Below are 25,804 nucleotides of genomic sequence, written 5' to 3'. Positions count from 1 at the left end.
TGAATTTGCCTGTGCTTAAAATTATATATATATATATATATATATATATACACACACACATATACACACACACACACACACACACACATACACACACTCATATATTAGATTTTGTGCCATAGGGCACATGGTGTGCTCACTGGAGAGAGATATAGAAAGTGAGAAATCACCCCTCAAGGGTTTGGCCATGCTACAATCCCCCTCTCTTCCATTCTTCTCTTAGGATTTTTGAGCACACATGCTCAGCATGATTTTTATGCCACTGGGTCCAGGACTTGGACCCTGGTCGGCCATGTAAGAGTCTACCACCCTTAGCCTGCACACCACCTATTGGCCCCAAATTATAATCGTTTTTATTCTAAATCTTTTGATTAACCTGAAGTATATTCATTGCTTTCACATTTTGATCAATAGCATTTTCTCTCTTCACTATTTAATACAATGCATCTGGAATAAGTATTTGAGAAAAACAATTTTTTTGATTGCCAGAGCTTACGTGAGCTTGCCAGAGAGAGGTGAAAGAAGGAGTGACAGAGAGAGAGAGAGAGAGAGAGAGAGAGAGAGAGAGAGAACATGCCCTGATTTGAGACATTCATACATACATGCCTGATATATTTTTAAAGCCACTGGATCAGGTTCTGCACCAAGATTGGCTATGAAGAATCCAGCTTCCGTAACCTTTAGGTAATGAGGAAGACCCTGAGAAAGCTCGTGAATAATTATACCAACTCATACAATGTTTCCTTTTTATGAGAATAATGTGTTTGCCATTCTTTTGGAGCAGAAAACAGCATCAACTTTCGCTGTAAAAATACCAAAAATGGGGACCCACAGATGGCATAATGTTTACATTGCTAGATTCCCACGTGGCTGACTGTTGTTCAAGTTCTGGAACTGGAGGCTTTAAACTCTAAACTCGTGCTGGGGGAATGTGCATGTGTGCCCAAAATCCTAAGAGGAGAATGAACTAGAAGGGATTGTGGCATGGTCATTCCTCCCGAGGGTGGTTTCTCAATTTATGTCTCTCTGTTTCCCTCTCTCTCTCTGTCTCTCTAGCAAGTTCATGCTCTCTATAGCAAAAAACTCTCTTAAACAAAAAGTGACAAGTAATTGTCTTACTCTTGAGAAATGTCATATGAATATTAAATTTAAAGCACATTGAGTCCTAAAATGTAGGTAGCTATATAGAAATATTTAAGAATATATAACACATGTGAATGTATGCATAAATATTAAATAACTTTCTACAAATCATAAATGATACTGAAGTGCAGGGAATTATAATCATCTGCATCTGTAATTTCTATTATTTTATATTTGAGTATCAATAATTTGCAATTACAAATGTACCTCAATAGAAAAATGTTGACAATTAAGTATTATAAATTTACATTTTTCTGTATGTTAATGTATATACAGTATATGTATATGTATATTCTTTTTCCAAATTTATAATCAGATATTCTTAAAATAGTAACGTAGTATAAACAATGAAAAAAAGCAAGGTAGTTTTGCACATTTATTAAGTTGTCATGACGTATTTGTTTGAGAACTTTATATCGATATTTTCTGAGTTAAAAATTAAAGGTTCATTTGAAGATTTTACTTATTAAAGGATATCTCTAAATTTACATAAATTTTAGTCATATTTTAAATTTGCTATTTAGATGCAGTTTTGAGAATTTAATAGATAATTCTACATAAATATATATTTGTTGGAGGTCAAGAATGAAAATATTGGGACCAGCAGTTAGCGTAATGGTTATGTCGCTGGAATCCCACGTAGTCAACTGCGGTTCGCGTCCCAGACCCAGTGGCTTAAACCTCACACCAGGCATGTGTGTGCACGTGCCCAAGATCCCGAGAAGAGATTGGTGGATAAGGGATTGCGGCATGACCATCCCCCCTGGGGGGTGATTTCTCGCTTTCTGTCTCTCTTTCTCTCTCTGTCTGTCTGGCGAGCACATGGGCTCCATAGCAAAATCCTCTCCAAAAAAAAAAAAAAGAAAATATTGTGGGTTATCAATATGGTATTTTACCTTTAAATATTATAATTAACATCTTTCTTCTTATTCATGAGAATAAATGTTTCCCTTTTTAGTTCCATCTGAAGGAATACTTTTAATTTGGCCTGTTAAAAGACTAGATTTAAAGTACACATCAAGGTTTCAAAAGTAAGAGAGAAATTTTAATTAGGAGTCTCATATCTTGTATATTCTCATATATTTATTCATGGTATGCTTCCAGAGATACATGTAGATGTAGGCAAAACAACCAAACTCTGGATACATGGTTCAAACTTGTGCCATTTTAAGTTACTGAACTTAGAGAAAATATCTTTGCATCTCCTCTATCTGCATGTTACAGGCAGATCACCTTATAAATGCTGGGTGCCTCTCAGTGAGGACAAATGCATTATGTTGCTAGCACCGAATATGCATATTTTCCTATTCTGATTAGCTCAAGGGGTTTTTCCATGGTTTTGGTTTGATTTTTTGAGTTCTAGTTATGCAGGAAAATATGACATTTATATTTCTTCTGTATTTTCTGTGTTTATGACCCCTTAGAAGTAATAATAATAAACTAAGCGTTTATGAGGAAGATGTTATTCATTGGTAAATAACTAATTCCCTTCCCCCATTTTTTTGTTAATTCTTTCTCATAAAGTCTGAAATTCTTTCCAGGATAAAAAAAAATAGTATTTATGAGTAGATGAGGAAAAAGCCTGTCTTGATTTAGAACTGTGATGTATTTCACACTGTGTTTATTAGGCATGAATCTTTGATTATGGCTATAATCAATACTGACATTTCTGTACACACTAAACATTGGTCTTTAAAGTTTTCATTCTTGTATAACAAAATTTTATCTTGCTTTTTTAAACAAAGTGAATATAACACATAGCATTTCAATAGTTTTAGTACCTGAATATTATAAAATAAATACTGAACTCAATTGCATGTACTATTACAGGGTCAGATATAAGCAAGAATAGTTCAAGAAAGTGGGTTTTGAGTTTTTAAAAGAAGTTTGCCAATACCTGTGTGCACAAGGAGGAAACCATGGCAAATATTAATAAGCAGTATGTAGGCGGCTGTTGTAAAATTAGTAATTTGTGGATTTCCACTCCTCTGGCCTCATATCAGAATTCTTATAAAACTAGCTATCCTGCTTCTGGTAAATAAGAAGAAAATTACTTACAGTAACTAATCTCTTGCTTACTTCCAAATTCAGAGTTGGAAGGCAATTTGATATCATCAAACCCATGTAATAGATTTTGCAAGTAAGGTTCAAAAAGGTGAAGTGATTTGTGCAAGGTTATACAATTTAGTAAGTAGTGGATTAAAGGCAGAAAGCTAAGATTTCTCATCCTAGTCTAATATGGTTTCTCCTTACTTTTGACCTCTGTATACACTCTGTATTTTTTTGAATTAGGGTAAAATTCCAGATTAAAAAGAAAACTCTTTTTTTTTTTTTAAGTTGATGTCAGTGTGGAAAAATATTGAATCTAGCAATTCAATAATTTGGCTCTAGCAAGCAATAGATTGTGTTAACTCTCCTTCCCATCCTGAATACCCTATAGATGCTTATACAGACAAAGACAGATGCTGTCATAGTGATGCCAAGAGTGATTCTGATTCAGCCCTGTTGATGCTTTTAGCCTAGGAACCAACGTCACTTCTTTTCTTTTTCTTTTAAGAACTATTTAATTTTATTTATTATTATAATTACTACTAATTTTTAATTTGCAATAGGGCACATGCACTCACCAGAGGGAGACAGAGACAGAGAGAGAGAGAGAGAAAGAGAAAATAAAAAAGCATGCTGCTAGGTCCAGGACTCCACTCACAGTTGGCCATGTGGGCGTCCAGAATAGTTGCTAACATGCCACCTGCTGGCCCTTTAAAGTCATTTCTTATGGTACTCTAATTATTTACAACTCCCAACTTGCCAATTCTTGTTTTCCTAAGAAGAAGTTTATTCCAGATTGCTAGGATATGATTTAGATCTCACTGAATTGCAAGTTTTATACATGGGGCCCTGATACAAACTCTTTAAACAGACATACTACATGACTCAGTTGGAAAGTAAAACCTGAGGACTACTGGCTCTGGGGTTATCAAGGATACTAAGGAAAAAGGCAACATGGATGAAAAGACAATTGGAAAAAAAAATTCTGTTTATCTTGTTCATGATGTATCAATTTGACAGACTAGATAATGAAGCGATCAGATGATGGAAATCTTTATTATGGGAAAATATTTGCCATTTACAGCTGTACTTAAGACCAGAGACATACCGAAAACTCTTTAAAATCCAGATGAGATTCTGGGACCAGTAAATGGTGTAATGGTTGCATCACTGGACTCACACATGGCAGACTGCTGTTTGAGTCCTGAACCTGGCGGCCTGAAACTCAAGCCAGGTGTATGTGCATGTGTGCCCAAAAATCCCAAGAGGAGAAGGGATTGTGGCACGGCCATCCCCTAGGGAGGGGGAGAGGTGATTTCTCACTTTCTGTCTCTCTGTCTCTCTGGCAAGCACACATGCTCTATAGCAAAAATCTCTCTAAAACCAAACCAGAACAGAACTAAAGGAGATTCCATACAAAGATACTGGCCAACTGATACTGTTTTCAAAATCTTTTCTATCACTCCAAACATAAAAGGTAAAAATAATAGTAGGAAAAATACATGAGCAGTCAAATTCTCTGAAGATTAAAGAAAAGACAATATTGTCAATATTACATGAATATGAAGCAGACATTATCTAGTACAAGTCTGAATTAGTAAATAATATATTTTGCTAAATAGTGAAGTATGCAGTACTGTAAAGTGAAGTCACTGTACTATGCAGAGATCGCCATCAACCCTTTACCTGGGTTGGTTGGGAGTTAGTTCACATCTGTCTTTGACAGGAAGATTATGCTGTTTTAGTGTACTACATATAAAAAATTATTTTGCAAAAATAAACAAAACAAAATTTAACTCATTGTACTTGCACTTCAATGGCTGTATTGATATTATGACATGTTAAATGTAATAAATTAATACTGAAACCAAGCTTATAAATCAAATGTGATCTGATATCCTAGAATAACCATCTAAAAATGTTCAATAAAAATCTGTCTTCTATAGATCAAATTTAATTAGACAGACTTCAGACAGTCCTCATTGATCGTTCTCCTCTCAACTCCATCACACTGATAGCAGAATATTCAATCTCTAGTTAAAATCAGGGAGGCCTGGAGCTTGAGGATCCTTTAAAGAGCACCTGTTCCCATTGTACGTGTTACAAGTGGAGACGGAGAGGTTGAAATGATAGATGATTGTTTTACAGTTTTTTGGGGTGTGGCCTGTGAGATCAGGTCCCCAACTTGCCTATAAGACCAGAACTCTTCACATGTGCTCTAGAATCATTCTTACCACCTGGTACCAACAAAGGGGTTTGGAGAAAAATCAAGTATGTTCATTGGTTGTATGATTTGGAAAACTGAATTAAACAAATTTGGCCAAGATTTTTAGCAGGAGTTTTCAAACCAATTAGTTTGGCCTAAGAAGCATCAATAGGTATATATTAATGCGTATTTTGGGAAAATATGCTTTTATGAGTTTGGTTTTCCTAAGTACATAATAAGCTCCTTTTGAATGAATACTATTTATTCCACAATACTTAGTAATGTGTTTCATAAGTATTTATTTAAGGATCATGAACAAACTATTAAGCCCGCAACAATCAAACAAATGAGTCAGGTCTAGGTTTTTAAAAACTAAAGATAAGAGATTATCAAAAAGTTTCTTTGCAAACCTAATAGAAAAATAATATGAGCCATACATGTTATCCTAGGAATGTGGATGTTTAACTTGAAATAATTGGACCACACTGTGGGATACATATTAAAGTATTGCTTGGAGCATATGCTCTCATTCTCTTAGGAGTTCCATTAATGTGCTCTTTGAATGTCAGCAAGGCCAAATTTTGATTTATATGCAAATCTCTAGACTTTACAAGAACATGTAAGAGAATAACTCTATCCTGTCTTTCCATTCCTAAAATAAACTTTAAAAAAATTATTTGGAAAATATATGTAGCTTGCAAAAATACCAATACCTGCGAGTCTGGCACACAGTGATGCTTAACTGATGTTGGAAGCTAATCTACATTCAAAAACAGTCTCCTACTAATATTGGTGCTTCACTTTTCAAGCAGTGAAGCAGCAGCTATTATATATTCTTGATAACACATTTGATAAAATAGTTAATGCTGCATTCTAAACTTACATTACTTGAGATATTATTATTATTTAAACATATAAGCAAAAATATGCACTTTGTACAAAGTATCAGAAGTCAAACTATAATCTGTTAAAAGTCAGTGATTGCATGCAAAATATGAATTTCATAATAAACTTGTTGGTCAGTATTTATTGAACTGTTTGTTCTTATACTGTTTCCCAAGCTGATATTGAAAATTACCATAGGTTTAACAGACAAAAATAACCACAATGAATCTAATGACCCATAATGAAGTGTCTAATTACCCTTAAAGAAGTAAAGTGTCTTTAAGTATTTTTTTTCTTTTACATTTCCTTTATAATAAACCAGAGCAATGTTGAGCCATACGATCTCTCACTTTTGCTTTATTCGTGTAGCTATTAGATATATATGTGGGGAAAGTACACATGTTTATGTATTTGCAAAATGGTAGGCCAGCAGAAAGGAAGTACAAATGCTCAACTTAGTTCCAATAAACTCATCATAAATCAAGAAAACTGTCAGGTCCAAACTGCATTTCATGATAAACACATTGCAAGTTCAACCATCCTAAATTGTAGATCCTGTGTAATTTAATATTGTGACAGTGATATAAGTAGCTGAATACTGCCTTGAATTCATTAACAATTATTTACTAGATAAATGTAATTGTACAGGAATAGTGGCTGTGTAAGTCTCTAGGGTAAATTTATTTGTAAAAGACTTTTTAAACGCTTATACATACTGTAAATTGGAATTGAACTGAAGGAGAAAAACAGACTGAGCATCCCTAATCCAAATATTTGAAATCTGAAATGCTCCAAGTCCAAAATTTTTTGCGACCGACATGACACTACCCATGGAAAATTCCACATTTGACCTCATGTGATGAATCTCAGTCAAAATACTGCAATACAAAACACAAAAAAGTTTTGAAAATTATTGTCAGGCTATGTGTATAAGGCACATGGAAAACGCACAAATGAATTTCTGTCTATACATGGGTCTGATACTCTGATTCTCCATTCTGTATGCACAAGTATCCCCAAATCCAAAGAAGTCTAAACTGGAAACATTTCTGAAGGCAGGCATTTCAGGTAAGAGTTACTAAACCTGTACCAGGGTTCCCTAGTCTCCTCGGTGGAGAAGTGTGTGTAAATGCACTCAACCGTTCAGCTTGGTTGAGAAGTGTGAGTAAATGCAGGAATCTATTTTAACAAACTTGGCACACACCAAATTTGTTTCATTATATTTTAATTTCACTGTAAATGGAAACCTATTACACCAGTGTACAAATGGGGATATCACTTACAGATTCATCTCAGGAACTGCCCTCGAAGCATCTCTACTTCCACCTAAGCTTTGCGAATTACCTTACCTTCAATATTCTACCTGCCAGCCATCCCGCAGGAAAAGACTCCTTCCATGCTCCCATAATCCTCAGCCCCTCTCCCAGCATGCTTACTTTCCTCAAGGGAAACAACTCTCTAGAAAACCTGAGAAAATTTTAAAATAATAACACTCTTCTTTTGCTAAAGATAGAGTATGGTGAACATAAGATTTAATGTAGATTTTGGATCTGCAGAATTTTTCATTTAATAGAATTTGTAACATCTACAAGAGTCATCATTTAGTGCTAGTGTTTGAAAATATTATTTTATAGAAATAGTCAAAACTTTTCTAAATCCGATTCTTTTTCTTTCTGTAGTAGCTTGCTAAGCTCACATAACCTATTTTTCCTTCCTTCATTGCTATCGGATTTAGCTAATAAATGAATGTATAAGGTGATCATAAAATTGAACAGTCCATATGAAAATGCATTTGCTTCTATGAATATATCATAAGTTGGATATCTGGCTTATCATTAAAAAGGTAAAATTCTGGCCCAGCTTCTGTGATGTAACCAGTAGCATGCCATGCTACAGAGCTGGAGGCCACAGGATGCTGGCCACATGCACCTCTACCCAGGATCCTGGTAGCTGGACAAGGGGAAAAGACCATGGGGAGAACTTGTGGAGGACGTTTCTCTCTCAAACCAGCTCTCTGATTTTTGATGAATTATATAAATTTTCTATTCTTATTAGAAGAAACTTTCTTGCTGAAAAGACAAATACTTCCTGCATTTCATACAAGAATTTACATAAACTTGAAAATGGTTTCTTATATTTTGTCTCTTCAACTTCCAGGTACCATGAAAATATAAAAATGATTTTAAGCATGGGGTACATAATTGTGTCATTTAAGGGTGGCTACATTTTTTTTCTCTTTACTTCAGATTGGTAATGTGCCAACACTGTAATAAGTTTTGAGGGGTGAACATCTCACACAACCGACATGCAAACCCAACTGTCACACTTGTGAACCACGAAAGGATCAGAGGTGACTACTTTATGAAACTACAAAAGAAAGCATAAAGTATTTACAATGAATAAATACTAAACATAATTAAAAGAGTAAAGTTATTTCAATGGCTAAATTGCTAACTTTAAAAAAATAATTACTTTACTTAATTCTATTTATTATTTTTATTTTTAATTCAAACAGAGAGACATAGAGGGAGGGAAAGTGAGAAAGCAGGCCACCCAGTTCAAGACTTGAATCAAGGTCAGCCATGTGAAAGTCCAGTGATGTAACCACCACATCACCTGCTGGCCCCAAAATGCCAATTTGTTTTAAAAAAAAGACAGACTTTGAAAATATATTCATAGACAACTATTTTCTTATTTATCACATGTTCTGTAGGATGAATGAATATTAACTGTTTTTCTTTTTCTTTTTCTTTTTTGGAGAGGTTTTTGTTATAGGGCGCATGTGCTGACCAGACAGACAGAGACAGACAGAGAGACAGAAAGCAAGAAATCACCCCCCCCCAGGGGGGATGGCCATGCCGCAATCCCTTCTCCTCCATTCTTCTCTCGGGATCTTGGGCATGCATGCAAACGCATCTGGTGTGAGTTTAAGCCACCAGGTCCAGAACTCGACCATGAAATACTGTTCCTTACTCTCATTTGATCAAAAATACAGAACAGGTGACAGAGGGCAGTGCAGCAGTGCAGCACTGGGGCTTACGCTGAAGGGCCTGGATTGAAGTCACAGGGTCACCTGATACACTGCACACGTGTGAGCCTTCCACCAGGGCTGGCTGAGACTGGAGGTGGACTGCAGCATGAGGAGGACTTTGTTGGGGGTGCATATGTCTCTTTTCTCCTTTTTCATGGAAGAGATATAAAGGAACTTAAAAAATAATTAGGACACATAACAATGTATTTTCATATGAATTTACCACTCTAAATGATAATTGCCAATTTCAGTACTTACCTGATATCCTATCAGATTTTGTATATATTATCAGATTGAGAAATAAGTTTGAAAAAATAAGTTATATAATGTAGGCATTTTATCATTGGCTCACATAAATACACACATTCATTGTGACCATTTTTACTATCCCTATAAAGTAATCAGCAGAATAAAAAGTAAAATTGAGAACATTTTCATGTTAAGTAAAAAATAACAACAACAAAAAATAGACATCCAGATACCTAAAATATGCTAGCTACCTTGTATATAAATCTACTGGATATAAATTCTCTTATTCCATTTAAAAATAAACTATAGTAAGTCTATGTCTGGAAAAATTTGAAATAAACTAAAAGAAGGGTAAAATGTTAGCATTTACCAATGTTGAACCATTCCACAGGACAAACATGCACTGGTGAAAAACAGTTACAGAGCAATCCAGAAAAACTTCCAGTCCCAGCCAATAAAGATGTGGAAAGAAAGAGAAATTCAATTTGTTGGGCACAACAGCATTTCAATGCAGAAAAGGGAACATTTTTCAGTATATGAAGATAAACATATTGCAAACAGAAAAGAACTGTGGGCAAGAACAACTCATGCTGTCCTATTTTACTCTGTTTTCTTTGGGGGATTAAAAATTCAAACCCAAAGCTTGTTTTCAGTACGGACAGTCTGGAAGCCGAAAAGTAAATAGATGTACTCTAATTAAGACAAAAAATGTTCTAGTTAAAGGGTAGAAATGCTGTTCAATCCTCAGACTTTAAATATTATTTTCTATTAATTGAAATGGAAATCTCTCTGGCCAGGTCTAATCCTTTAATATAAATTTAATTACATTTATTGAAAATCATTTATGTGAGTCAAAAGTTCATTTGATACTGAACTTTTGGACTAAACTGCTGGGCTTGGACACAATCTGGTGAAAAACAGGCACTGAGGAAAGAATTTAAATGACTTGGATGTGAGGAATGAGGCATTGTATCAAGTTTTTAAATACTCAAATTACATCATTGTGGTTCTGTTGCAAAATATTCAAGAGAGAAAAGAATGGGGCAATTTTCCAGGGAATCAAGATCGGGTTTTAATTTCTGAAAGAGAGAGTTTGATGCCAAAATTGACTAAGACCTATTTTTTTAGTATGAAAAATTACATTAGAAAACTAACAACATTTTCAGATTCCAAGATGCTGCATCATCTGACAATTCTCTCAAAGTCAGTAGATGAGATTAGGTAAAAGGCTGCCTAAAGATTGTTGACTAAAGTTTCAGTTAATAGTTATTAAGTGTAATTATGGAGAAAATATTTAGCTTTAAGACTGACGTTTCAGATAGGCTAGAGCACTACATCATAAATTACCATTGGAAGCCAATGACAAAGTCCCTTTTCCTAACGACTTTCCCTATACATCTCCCATGCTTAATAAACACATCGGAGGATGACAACTGGGATTAAGTGCTATGGAAGCATTTCATGCTAGTTAAGAACACCGATTAAAATACATCCTAATCATGAAATCATCAATAGAGGGAATAATTATCTGTCAATTTTATCTCTTAATAGATGAGTAAGTGTAGTGTAATGTTATGCTATCTTTCTTTATAAAGGAGATTTTGATGTCAAATCAATGTGTGTTACTATGTGAGCCTTAGCCGTACATCTCCAGTCCCATCCTCCTTTTATTTCTATGTTCATCTGATTCAAATAAAAATCTGTTTGCAGTTGTTTTAGGAGCCTCTTGCCTCATTAGGACTAGTTATTTTGCTTTAGGCTCCTGACTTTGAGGGTAGTACCATATGTGGCAGTACAAATACATGATGATCTCAGGGAAACTTTATTAATAGTACCAACATTTTTTCAGATTCTTTAAATCTTCTCCTATTTTTAAATTTTACTGATTATGGATAAGTTTCAAAGTTTATCACATCAAAATATAATGGGTGTTTACCTATAGCTCTAAAATGTATCCAGTTCGTAGTCTAAAGGATCTTAAAATGAGTTTCCAAATGTTTCTATTCCTTAGATACATGTGTCCCAGCTGGCTTTAGAATCTGGCCATTACTCTGTGTGTAAGGAAGGTAGCAAGAACCAATATAAGTTCACTGCTGGAGCCAGCAAGTAGAATTAGGCAAATTGAAAAGGTATATAGAATATAGACAAAGTTGTCAGAACAGAATACTAGGTAGCCAGACGCTCACTCTGGAGTGGACAAAAAATTCTGTCTCATCTGTATCTTTATCATTATGGAATACTCACATTTCAAGAAAAAAATTGTACTGAACTTCATGTTGTGCACTGAAGATGTCAAAAGGAATATGACACAGTTTCTGAAGTCTGCCAGGCATTAATAAGATAATAGAACTATCTATTTTAATTCTATAAAGTATTAATAAGATAATAGAAGTATCTATTTTAATTCTATAATTAAGAGATTACATAAGAAGTGCCAGAGTAGAAATACGTAGGAAGTGGTAAGGAACCCTTTGAAAAACACAGATAGCTTGGCTGCGGTTTGTACTTGGCTTTCTTATAGGTTATGGAAGAATATACAAAACATGATGCTATGCAGACACAATCTTTCCATTTGAAAATCATGAATAACCCTATCATCAACATATATGTTCACTAAATCATCACAAAATATTTGATTTTTTTGAGTACACAGAGAGATAAGGATTATTTACCAAAAAAGTACAATAAATTACTTAGCTATGGATACAAGTAATGTTTTCAAGATAAAGGCTACTTTTAATAGTTGCTTGCTTTATCAAAGAATTCTTTATCATTAAAATCTAAAATAAATTTAATTTGGGAAAAAAATCTTTCCATTTCCAAGTCTATAATCTATATGTAATGGTGATCATAGACTAGCACCTAAAATTTAAGTCTCTCTCTCTCACCACACACACACACATATATATCAATAATTTTCATATACACACACGTACACACACACACACACACACACACACACACATATATATATATGAAATTTATTGATTTGGAGTCATGTCACTTACTTTTTTTCTAAGTTGCCAGGAACACATACACTTGCCAGAGAGAGAGAAAGGTAGAGAAAGAGGGAGAGAGAAATAACACCCGTCAATGGTGTGTGGTCAAATCACAATCTTTCTTCCTCCATCTCTCCATCCTGTCAGTCTGTAGGGCACACACATGTACACCTTGCATATTTTTCAAATTGCCTGGGCCAAGTTTCCAACCCCAATGGTCATGTGGAATCTGACTTCTTTTAACCACCAAACTACAGGGAGGCCCAGACTCATTCAACTTTTTAAATATGAAACAAAATCATTTTCCTTTTGCTTACAAATCTAGGGGTAGAATAATTTATGGTGCAAGTATGTCTGTTACCCAAGAGTCATTTACATGATGCTAACCATATGCAAATGGAAAGAGAATGGATCTGCAATTAATCAGAAAAAATACTTTCCTATCTTTTACCAGCTCATAAATATCCAGAAACATGTGGTTGCAAGGCATCATGTAGCTAAAACCCTTGAGACAGCCAGTAAACTACTCACTGACCTTTCTGTTAACCGAGATTCATGAACGCAAGGATCATCTTTTAGATCGTACAAAAAGGATTACGTTTTTCTGCTGTCATCAGAAGTTTTTGACCTTTCTGTTTCTTCCCTCAAGAAACGTCTCTGGAATTCCAATTTTCCCTTATATTTTAAATTTACAAGCTATAAAACTCTTCTTTCTCCTTTAACTGAAGCATCATTCCACTCCTGACTTGTGACGTTTTGCACTTTTTGAATCTCAAAAAATTGCATGAACATTTATAGTGTCCTCAAATGTTGACTAAAATTCACCAGAATATCAATACCCCACCAGATGTGCTAATAAAGATATTATTTGAGCATGCTCTGATAAAATTTAGAGTCAATGTATTTTTAATAAAATGTATTATTTTATGTTATGATATTTTATCAGAGAAAGTAAGTGCACATTTAAAAAAATAAATATATCTAATGTACTACAGTAATTCCCAGTTATCACTGGGTGCTGCATTCCAAGATCCCAGTGGATACTTGAAATCCTGGGTAGCGTTGAACGCTGATCATATTTCATTTCTTCCCAAACATACAAAACTATGATAAGGTTTATCATGCAACAGTACAGAACACATGTTTTCTTTCTTCACAATTTCATGAATAGAATTTTTATTCTTATAGTAGATCTTAGCAACCTCAACGTACATTTTTTTTTTCTTACTAAATTGAGAACTTTCCTTTTTCAATTAAAGGAAGCCCTTTATGGTTTTTTCTTCGACTTCTCCAAATTGTCAGTATCATTACTTTTGCACTTCAGAGACATGATTAAGTAAAGCAAGGTTTACGTGAACACATTCTCTATACTACAGAGATGGTTCACAGGATAATGAGAGCAATGGTACAAAGACCTTGTGGGCAATGCCTGTCTCATCTTCTCTCTCCCACTCCATCTTTGCTCTCTTATGAAAGAAATATTTAAACTTAAAAAATTCACAAAACAGCATTAAATTAAAAAGGAAAGTGGAAAAAACCTTACATTGAAAGATATATCTAAAATACACCTAAAATACATCATAGATTAATTCATCAGTCAAAACAGAGCTGTCTACAAAGCTGCAAAGCACAAATGCAAGCCACATATACAATTGTAAATCTTCCAGTAGCTACAATTCAAAAATTAAAAACAGGCAAACTTACTTTTAGTAGTACATTTTATTTAACCCAATTCATTAAAATGTTTTCAGTTCACTATGTAATCAATATAACAGTTATAAAGTAGATATTTTACACTCTGTTTTACATTGTGGTCAGAGTGTCTCGGCATCTCCCACAGCTGAATTGGTCACATGGCGTTTGGCTGCTCTATTGGACAGTCCAGTTTAGTATATTCCTATCTTGAAGTTCTTTGGCTCTTTTTAAACAAATTGTTCACGGTGATAGTTGGATGCTGAAGAATCCTCAAATCAGGTGCCATTTATACATCATAATACAAAACAAAGTCAGTGTTCACTCTTTAAAACAAATAAAAACAAAAGGTTTTATTTAGAGGTTTTTGCTATAGGGCACATGGGCTCATTAGACAGACAGAAAGAGACAGAGAGATAGAAAGGGAGAAATCACCCCCCAGGGGGGATGGCCACACTGCAATCCCTTCTCCTCCATTCTCCTCTCGGGATCTTGGGCATGCAAGCACACGTGCTTGGCGTGAGTTTTAAGCCACCGGGTCTGGGACTCAAACTGCAGTTGACTACATGGGAATCCAGCAACATAGCCATTACACCAGCTGCTGATCCCAAAGGTTTTCTTTTGTATAAATGCAACTCTTACTGTAAAATTTCCAATATTCTAAAGAGAAAAAGAAAAGGAAAGGAACTCTGGGATACAGGAAGAAAGACTCCAGATAATTCCTTTGCTGTGTAAATGGTTTTAAAACTAAAAGCATGGATCATGCTATTAGCATTGACTTGTGACTGAAGAAATACCTAAGGAAATCAGAAAGCATATCAGCTCAGGAGACCAGTTGCAGAAAGAGCAATGCCTTTCTCATCCCGCAGCTTATTTCAAAACTGAGCACTGACAATCTGCAAGAGTTGAAAACAGCAGGGCAGATAATAATTGGGTACTTCATTGCATACTAATGACTAAGTCAGTGTATCAGTAAAAGTATTGAGGGTAGGTAGAAATGGAATCGATCGTTATAGGTTTATTTTTTAATGGGCTATTTTCTTCTATAGGAATTTAAATTGAATGCCAACACCATTCTGTTTCTATAGAACACATGTTGTGACACTCCATGACAGTGAAACACATACATTTGTAAAAATTTCTGTTTACATGCCTTTTTTTTTGGCTTGCCCAATATTTTAGATACACTGTATAGAGTTAAAAAAAAAAAAAAAGAATGTCACAGGAAAATAATGAGACAGGAGACTTCTTTATAAAATGAAGCTTTTCGAGAGGAAGAAGAAAACATTTTTTTGTCTTTTTTTACTATTGGTCTTAGGTTTTACCCCAACTATACATAGTAAGACACTTTATAAGGGATTCTAAAATGGGATATACTTAATTGGATCTTGAGGAGTGACAAAGGATGCACTTGATTAAGAACTGTCTCTAGTAAGGCTATGATCCTTTTGTATTCATGATCGCCTCTATGAAAAGAGAAGACAGCATTTCCAAAGCAATAATCACGTTCATAGTCCTTACACAAGCTTGGGTGAAAAGGTAGAAGGAAAAGTAAGGTTTGTTATGTAAAATAAATTCATTCTTAATGTTACATTCTTGATTGAAATTGAATCAGAACTTCCCTGAAGGCAGAGAGAACAGTGAAGGAAGGAGAGTTCCTTTTTAATTCTTTGGGCACCATTTTCACCATCCTAATCTTACCCCATTCTGGCTTATGAAGGCTAAGAATTGACACTTACATTCCAGGTGTCTGACAAATAAGCTTTTGTATTTGGAAGAGACATTATATATGTATGTATAGATACACATGCTATGGAAGCACACAGATGGATGAAACCAAACTAATAGAGTATTCTCAAAGTTACAAAATAATATTTTATATATGAAAAGTAGAACTTAAACATTTTTGCATAAACAACTTTTAAAAAAAATTCTTCAGGACATATGTAATCAGTTGGATTCCACTGAATAGCTAGCGTGTGTTTTAGGAAGGGATGAAGAAGCTTTCTATTTGCTGCCAATATTGCTGCACGCTTCTTCATCATCAAATATGTCTTTGTTCTTTCAGATAGTGTTTTTTAGACTACCCATAACGTAACATGCCCATGCTCCTGCTTTTACTGGAAATCTACCTGCTGCACTTTTGCAAAAAGACTCCTACCCATGTACCTTAAATTCTACACTCTACATGAACACCTTCATTGTTATGTATTCAAGCACCCAGACACCTAGTTATCAAGACACTTCGATGTCACAGGTCAAGAAATGTGTTGCGTTTCGGAAAAGTTCAGCTTTTATGCCATTAACTGAGACGAAAAATAACTATGAAGAGCAAAGGGCTTTGCATTTTTCAATCTGTAGTCACTGTTCTAAAGAAAGAGCGTGGCCTTTAGAACTGTGAAATAACTTTGTCCTTCATAAAGAGTCACATTACGTCTGCGTTGCAAAATAATCTACCCTGTGCATTGGAGTACAGACAAGAACCTCTCAAACTCTTTGTAAAAATATATGTGCAATTTATGAGACACAATCTTAAAAATATTTAATAAATCCCTGAGCAAATTATGTATTAATTTATTAAATATTACCATTTTACTTTTTCCTACCTTACATCCCTACCTTGTATTCTTCAGACAGTAACCTAGTATGTCTGTGTGATCTTAAAAAAACTCATGGAAACTGTGTGCTATGAAAAACTTCTACGTGGATTTCAAAATTATTGCATAAAATAAACTCATACTTTAATTTCATTTTTTCATGACTTTTGGAAGTCTCATGTATGTGTGTGTTTAACAAACACACACACACACACACACACACAAGTAAATATCAACCTTATTGTAGTAGATAACCTGGCTGTGATCTGAATTTGTCACTTACGAATTGTGCAAACTTGAGCAAATAATTTAACTTTTCTCTTTTGCTTTTCTTCCTCCATTAAATGTAGATGATATAAATGTCCGAATACAATCTCAGAATTGTTTATAAGAAAAAGCAACCTGATAACTATGGAAATAACTGTGTAATATTAATCCTCACAAATTTTTCACAACTGCTCTGCATCAAGCTGACACACACTTAGCAATGATATACGGGAAAGGACTGATATTTTGCTGTGTACTCAGACTCCCTTTCGTCTTACTTTTTGAAATATTAAGAAAACATGACTTCTTTATGCCAAGACTGTCTGCATTACCATAAACTGGATGTGTTCTGTTGTAATCATCTCACGTGTCATTTTTGTAAACACAGGCAAAAATGCTGGCCTCCTCCCCAAAACACTGGAATGGAGTGGAGGAATAGAAAAGAGCATTAAACAGACTTTCTTTCACTCTCAGCCCAAACACAAAAGGAAAAATTGGGGTGGCTTAACCTGTTCAGATAATTTTACCTAAGTCACTTCACAATCTAATTTTTCTATTTATAAAATTAAATTGTTATCAACAAATGTAAAAACAATGCATTATTTTTTGAAGTAGCTAGGTGAATTCAGTTAAGTATTATGCATGAAACAAGGGGACTTCAACAAGTTAATGGAAGGCAGAATTAACATTCTAGTTTATTTTGGTGCCCAAAATTTTGAAGACAGTATATAGTTTTTTGGGAATATGCATTTTACATGAATATTTTGAAGAATACTCTCCTCATAGAGCCAGAGTGTTTTCAAATATCAAACCATTCAAAACAAAAATCAGAGAACGTAGAACATTACCATGCGTCCAGTCTGTGCTCGGCAATATTCACGGTGAACAGAGCTTTACATGTAATAGTCAACTGTAATTTTAGATGGAAGGAAACAAGACCCAGGGAAGTGCTGAAGAAGCCCACAGTCTCATAATGGGTAAATGGCTAATTTCATCTCCCATTTGTCTAATGCAACAAACACCTTCTCAATGGAAAAGAAAATGACTACCTGTAAGATAAACTTAAAATGTTATCCAATCATCATGAGTATTTTCTCCTATCATAATACATATTGCATTGCCATTTTTGATGAAGGGAGAAAGCACATTCTTTAATGTGCTTGGGAAGAGCACAGTGATAATGATATCCAGACATTACATCAAAATAAAGCAGGTAAGTTCAGCTGTGTTGGCACAAGGGGAAGAGTGCCACTATGTAATAAGGGAGCCATTGTGGGAGGCTCAGGGTTGGGGCCCAGGTAAACCTGACATGCTAGGTGTTTGGGATTCTTGGTTGTCTAAGAGGCTGGGGAGGGACTAAAGTGTGGGAAGACCCTGTCAAGGGTACCTGTCTCACTCTTTTTCTCCCTCTCTATAAATGAAATCAACTTTTAAAACCATAAATATATTATTTATATGTGGGTAGTGAATCAGAATCCTGAAGCTCAGGATTTTCAATATTTCCTTATTACTAAGAAATCGTTCTAATTTGACTATCCTATTCATACAATCCTCAGTCCCACATTTTATTTCACAGTGGCTCCAGTTTTACTGGAGTCAGCAGGTGGCATAGTGGTTGAGGTGCTGGATTTTCCCACATGACCAAATATGGTTCAAGTTCTGGACCTGGTGGCTTGAAGATCACACCAGACTCATGTGCATGTGTACTCAGAATCCCAGGAGGAAAATGAAGGAGAAGGGATTGCAGTGTGGTCACCTCCTTAGGGTGGTGATTCTTCACTTTTTCTCAATCCTTCACTTTTTCTCAATCCATCTCTCTGTCTCTCTGGTGAGTGACGTGCCCTATAGCAAAAAGCTCTCTCTGAAAAATAAAAAGTTTGTCTTACAACAGTAATTTAAAATAATCTACTTGAAGATTTTTAAAAATATATGAAAGACTGAGGCCGGCAGATGGCAGGGTGGTTAAAGGCACTGGACTTTCACATAGCCAATCACAGTTCAGGTCCCAGACCTGGCAGCTTGCTTTTATACTTTCCTTCTTTCTCTCTTTCTCTCAATCTCTCACTCTGTGCTCTCTGGTCAAAGTAAAAATAAATATATAAATATAAATATATATATATATATATTTAACCTGGTTGAAATAGGCATAATATAAGAACACGTTTATCCAAATTTAAGTGAAGAAATTGGAGATCATCTGAGAATTTTTTAATACCCAAATATAGGAATAAAACTTTTCTCTTTGTATTTAATATGTCATCAGTCTGAATAGAGAACCCAAATGATGATTTATGACATTCAAAAAATATCCATATTGTAGCCAATGAGAAAGAAAAATGAGGTAACATCAAATTAATTAAAATGATTATTTTGGTATTTCTACTAATAATTCTGAACTTGGCATTCTTAACCTCTCTGATTATATGACCTATAATCTCTCTAAAATATATCACCATTGAAGCAATTGCCTGGGCTGAGATATTCAGCTTTTGTTGAATTCTTCCTCCTATTTCAGCACTTAAATCACTCTGACAAATCAGCTAAAACAGAAAGGATATGTATTTGCTAGAGTTTTGACCAAGCATGAATCCATGGTCTGCTACAGTGACTATCCAGTGAAGTACTCACATAAAATAGGAGTTAAGAGGCATGTAATGAAATTTCTGAAGGTAGCCATCCTCCTGTCTATAAACGTGTAAGGACTGGGCTGACCAGCTAGAGAACACCGAGGCAGGAGGAAGCGCGTCAGTAGAGTTCATTAATGCACTCGCTTTCACATTTCATTTTCTGGCATTTAAAAACTCTTCCCAGATTTCACAAAAAATAGTATTATGATATACATTGGGAATTCTTAAAAACTTTCTTTTTGACTCTAATAACTGTACAATTGTCTCTGAAATCTATTTGGTATTTTCCTTCATCTATTTTTTTTTTTTTTTTTCAATTTCCAACAGCGTATCAAGGAATAGGGAAGTATTATACGGATTCGACTATCCTGCTCAGGCTCACAGTCTGAATAGCTTCTATTACCATGATGATGGCAATTTAGAGTTTATGGGTTATGCATTCTCTAAAGGATTACTATTTGGAAAAGTAAGTCGTTAGGTGACAAATACAAAAAAAAGTAGAAATATTTTAATTAAAGGTTGTGGCTCTGTTATTCTTTCCCAGTATATTACTATATAATATACTGAATGGGGCTTAGAGCTAAATCTGTTATTCTTTCCCAGTATATTACTATATTGTTTAGGGCTTAGAGCTAAAAAAAAAAAAAAAAAAGAAAAAAAAAGAAAAATTGTCTTTATTGTTATATTTTTAAACACCAGTATGGTTAAATACTCCTAGCATTGCAGTCCTTACATTTTCTATCTTTATATTTATTAATTCATTTTAACTATAAACATGAAACTTAAACATGTAAAAAATCCTTAGCTAATAATCCTAGAAATGGAAATTTAGCATGGTTTCATCAATTTTAGGCAACTAGCCTACAATGAAGAGAATGAAGACATATTTCCTTGGTTGTTATAGATTATATCTATATGACCATGTCATAAGTCCGTGCACAGAAGGCTATAATTTACATGTGTCAGGAAGGATAACCCACAAAATATCCTAGCCTCTCTGTCTGAATGCCTTGCATGGAAAATAGTGTTCAATGTTATATGTACATTGAAATTGTTTTATTTCATTTCATTATTAACTATGAATGTTTTTACATTCATACATTTCTGCTATTTCATGGAAATAGCTACCTTTACAAAAGATTAATTATTATGAAAGTTGATTTTTGTTTTCTTTTAGAGAATAAAAATTTAATTATTTTGGGAACCAGCAGTTAGCATAATGGCTATGTCGCTGGACTCCCACGTAGTCGACCACGGTTTGCGTCCTGGACCTGGTGGCTTAAAACTCACGCTGGGCACGTGTGCGTGCGTGCCCAAGATCCCGAGAGGAGAATGGAGGAGAAGGGATTGCAGTGTGACCATCCCCCCTGGGGGGTGATTTCTCAATTTCTGTCTCTCTGTCTCTGTCTGTCTAGCAAGCACATGCACCCTATAGCAAAAACCTCTCAAAAAATTATTTTTACAAATCATTTTAAGCTAAGCTCATTTGCATTTAATACATTTTCCAACTATCAATAACACAATAGAACCATTGAATAGAAATCCGTTTTAGTAAAGTCAGACTACTTATAACATTGTCCTTTTTGTATATGCAATCATAATAGTGATAATGCCAAAACGCATTGCTAATATTTCTGTGCTACGTTAGACACCCTAGAAGTGCAAACTATCTACATTTTATTTTATTTTATTTTATTTTTTGAGAGGTTTTTGCTATAGGGCGCATGTGCTCACCAGACAGACAGAGAGACATAGAGACAGAAAGCGAGAAATCACCCTCCAGGGGGGATGGTAACGCCGCCGCAATCCCTTCTCCTCCATTCTCCTCTCCGGAACTTGGGCACACACGCCCACGCGTGAGTTTTAAGCCAACGGGTCCGGGATGCAAACCGCGGTGGACTACGTGGGAGTCCAGCGACATAGCCATTACGCTAACTGCTGGTTCTTTATATTTTATTTTTAAAGCCCTGTGATAGGAGTGAAAATGAAAGGAATCCTTTTGACAGGAAAGAAAAGCACAAGATTGTAAATAGCCTTAGGTAACGATCTGCCCAAGGTAGAGCATGGCTGTGTCTTCTCCTAATAGTTGTAAAAGGCTCATTTTAGAAAAGGAAGGAAGAAAGAATGTATTTCTTTTACTAGGCTCCTGTGAATGAAAGTTATGAATGTGAAACTAGGAGACAGTTTCTGGGGTTTCTGCAGAGAAGATATCTGCATTCAGGGGACCAGTGGATGGCGTAGTGTTTACGTTGCTAGACTCTCAAGCATTTGACCTAGGTTTGAGTCCTGAAGGCAGCATAAAATTTATGCCAGGCTCATGTGCATGCATGCCCAAAATCCTAGAGGAGAATAGAGAATGGATTGCAGCATAGCCATCCCCCAGGGCATGATTTCTCACTTTCTCTCTCTGTCTCTCTGGTGAGCATCAGTGCCCTACAGAAAAAATCTCTTTAAAAAAAAAAAAAGCTACCTGCATTTTGGATGCTATTTCACTGATTCCTGTAAAACTTTACATTGATGATGTAATGTGCAAAAAGGTGTCCTTTCTCTGGCTTTATATGTAACTATATACAAATGTATTCCACAAGATGCTCTCTTAATTCAAAACTGAACATCTTTGCTTTGTTCTTAGTTTTGAAAAGCTGGTTGTTAATCCCAAACCACAATCATAACCTTCTAGCTGTACAGGAAGAGTTTACTTGTATTAACGCCATGTAGTTCAATATGATTTGTTTTCTGAGCTATCCAAAACACAAAGGAAGCGTTATAGTTTGACTATTAAATATGGATTTCCTGTTCTGTCTCTTCTTGCAAGACAAGTATTAAAAATAGGATCATTTAAAAACAGGCAGTGGCACAAAGCACTGAAAATGCTCAGAGGATAGCTACCGGGCATTTATCCCTTACTAAATGACTTTCTTCCATGAAGATCACTGGCAATGTTATTTTGAACCATATTTCCATACATATTCCACACATATTTATTTTATACAATATATAATTTAATGCACATAAATTTGCATTAAAAAATTAAACATTGAAAACCATCAATGGAGCAAAAAGTTGTAAAGTAATTCATTTTTTGGTCAGCTTTATGTATAGTAAACACGAAGTCAAGATTTCAAATCTGCACACTAGTGAGAAATGGATTGGATTATATTAAACAGTTCAATGCTATTTTACTAAATCTATTTCATATGTAATTTTGCTTAATCTTAACTACAATAAAATAATAGGTTACCTTTTTACTAACTGCAGAATAACAATTAACAAAAAAATCTTTACATGATATTATGTCAAAAATTTTCCTTTATATTTTGATGTGTGGTGGTTAATGACTTAGTGGCTAAAATCAAGTTTCTGAAGTTAAACTCTTGGCTGCATCACTACTGTGAACTAGTTATTTAACTGACTAATGTCTTATTTTTCTTTAGTTATTTGGGGAGGATAAGATTAGATGGTGCCCTATATGACTTATGTAAAGATTAAATAAGATAATGCCTGGAGAAGGTCAGAAAAGTTCTTGGCAGAAAGAAATTACTTAAATATTTCCTGTGTCTTCCTTTTCTTTTTCTTTTTCTTTCTTAGCATAATAATTGAACAATAAATATATCTTGACTACTGGTAAGCATTGCAATTATTAGTATGGTAATTAAAGCCAATTCTAAGATACTTTTTAAAACAGCTACGTTTGAGATTGTCTCTGTATAGTTATTTAATAGGGCCTATGGAATAAATTCTTAAGAATTTAATAAACTTTAATTTAATAGTTGAGCTGCATTTTGAAAGAATTACTTTACTACACTCTAATATGAAGTTTTGTCCAAAGATATAGTTATTGCTTTTGGTAAGATGCACTTCCAACATGGTTTAAATCTCCTGATTTTTAGGTAGCCTTTCTATGCGAAGACATGCCAAACTAGCTAAGGAATGCTAGTTTTACCTTAAAAGAGAAACATTTTATTTTTTCCAAAGTGAAAACTAACATGTTAAAAACTACTCTCATTTGTAAAACTAGACCCAGAACAAAAACAATCACCATAATAATAAAAGCAAATATATAATTGCCCAAACCTACTACACCCTGGAAAATATTCTTTATCTCAAGTCCTTATCTTGACTTTTTATAGAGGGAAGATGGAGATGAGAGTCCTAATAGTGAAGAAGGTTCAACTTCACATATTTTTTGGTTATGTTGATTCTGAAGTGAAAACCTACAATTCTTTTGAACCAAATGTAACCAAATGGATATTGTTATCAATGGGTGATATTAATTATAAAATGGACCTTCATTTTTATTTAGTTTTTAAGGAATTATTTTACTTAATTGTACTTATTTATTTTAATTTGACAAGAGAGAGAGAAAGCAAGCAAACTTCCAGGCCCGGGACTCAAACTGTGGAAGTCCAGCACCTTAAACAACACTTGCTGGCTCCAGGCTCTTCATTTTTAAATTAGTTTTTGTGAATATTAATGGATATTATTTATTTTTTTAGCAAAATCATCATGCTTCCCTAAAATTATTTAAAATGTCATCTAATAACTAGCATTATAATAAAAAAACTTTAAAAAAATATACCTTATTTTCCTCATATGAGACAGAGAGAGAAAGAAGACATGGAAAAACAGGTCTCTCATATAAATATATATGAGAGTTAAAAATATCAGATCAGAAATTGGTTTATTTTCTCACTCCTATAATTTTATTTTTTTTGCTAGAATGTGCACACACTCACCAAGGACAGACAGACAGACAGAAAGACAGGAGAAGGCATCACCCTCATTAGAATGGTCATGACACAATCCCTTCCCCTCCATCTCTCCCTTCTTTGGGGATTTTGGGCACACATGCACATACATACACACAGTGTGTTTCTCAAGTCAAGAAATCAAACTGTTGAGTGGCATGAGGGATCTGGCTGCCTTAACTATAAGACCACAGAGTCAGCCCAGCATTTTTATATTGCATACTGAATCCTAAGAGATAATAACATAACAATAAGAAAAAAACGGGGAAAATTAATTAACAGTAGTGTGGATCCAGGTTAAAATGCTCTCATAGCATCCCTTCAATAATGTTTCTTCATCTTTTCTGTTATGAATGATTTGTGTAGGTCTAGAATCCTGTAAAAAAAACTATACTTTATAAAGAAATTTTTACATTCTATTTTCTATTACACAATAAGAAAAAACGGGGAAAATTAATTAACAGTAGTGTGGATCCAGGGTAAAATGCTCTCATAGCATCCCTTCAATAATGTTTTCTTCATCTTTTCTGTTATGAATGATTTGTGTAGGTCTAGAATCCTGTAAAAAAAAACTATACTTTATAAAGAAATGTTCACATTCTATCTTCTATTACCATTTTAAACATTTCACTTTCCGCTAGAAGCTCCATAATCTCAGGAAGTTACTTATTTTCACATCTCCCATGGCACACAGACCTCAATTATTCAGGGAAAAGAATCTAAATGTAGCAGGTTATGTGATTTCTAGGCTTTGCTAAACTTGTGTTCATTCAAATTATGTTTTATGACCCCTATAATAAAAAAAATTGCTTGGGCATGATCACTTAATTAGACATATTGTAATGTGTTTTACACTTAAGTCTCTGAGTACAGGAGCTCCTCCCAGTTCTAAGTTTCCCATTCATTGTCTCCAGTATTGGCTATGCCAATTTCTTCTCATTTGTTTGTTCATTGTTTCTCCATTATGGGCTCTGCTTTTGCGGTGCTCTCTGGAGTGCAGAACCTTGTAACTATGTACAACATCGGATTGCTTACTGAGCTATGCTAAATTGCATTTTGCTCCCAGTGGATAAATTTATTCAAACTTTTTTTATAAAGCTTTTTTTTTGTTGTTTAGAAAAACATCAAACTTTTTTTATAAAGCTTTTTTTTTGTTTAGAAAAACTCTGAGTACATTTTTTTAATGAAAGAAAATTCAGTACTCCATTTCCTCATAATATAGCAGAGAAAAATCTCAATCTTGACATTATGATTTGATTTACCTAAGGTTACAGAACTGAGAACAGAAATTAGGGCTCCTAGCTCTCTCTC

At 34.5% G+C, this 25,804-nt stretch overlaps 1 protein-coding gene and 1 pseudogene across 2 annotated transcripts in view; both read right to left on the bottom strand.

Annotated features, from left to right (window-relative positions):
- CADM2 (cell adhesion molecule 2) overlaps positions 1–25,804 on the bottom strand; it is a 1,200,723-nt gene that overhangs the window by 1,051,028 nt on the left and 123,891 nt on the right. The window lies entirely within an intron of this gene.
- Positions 8,524–8,628, bottom strand: LOC114009879 (uncharacterized; annotated as a pseudogene).

This window comes from Tupaia chinensis, unplaced genomic scaffold (genome assembly GCF_000334495.1).
Source record: "Tupaia chinensis unplaced genomic scaffold, TupChi_1.0 Scaffold000652_1, whole genome shotgun sequence".
In the NCBI taxonomy this organism is placed as follows: Eukaryota; Metazoa; Chordata; class Mammalia; order Scandentia; family Tupaiidae; genus Tupaia; species Tupaia belangeri.
The sequence above is the reverse complement of the archived record's forward strand: the minus strand, read 5'-3'. Positions and strand labels throughout refer to the sequence as shown.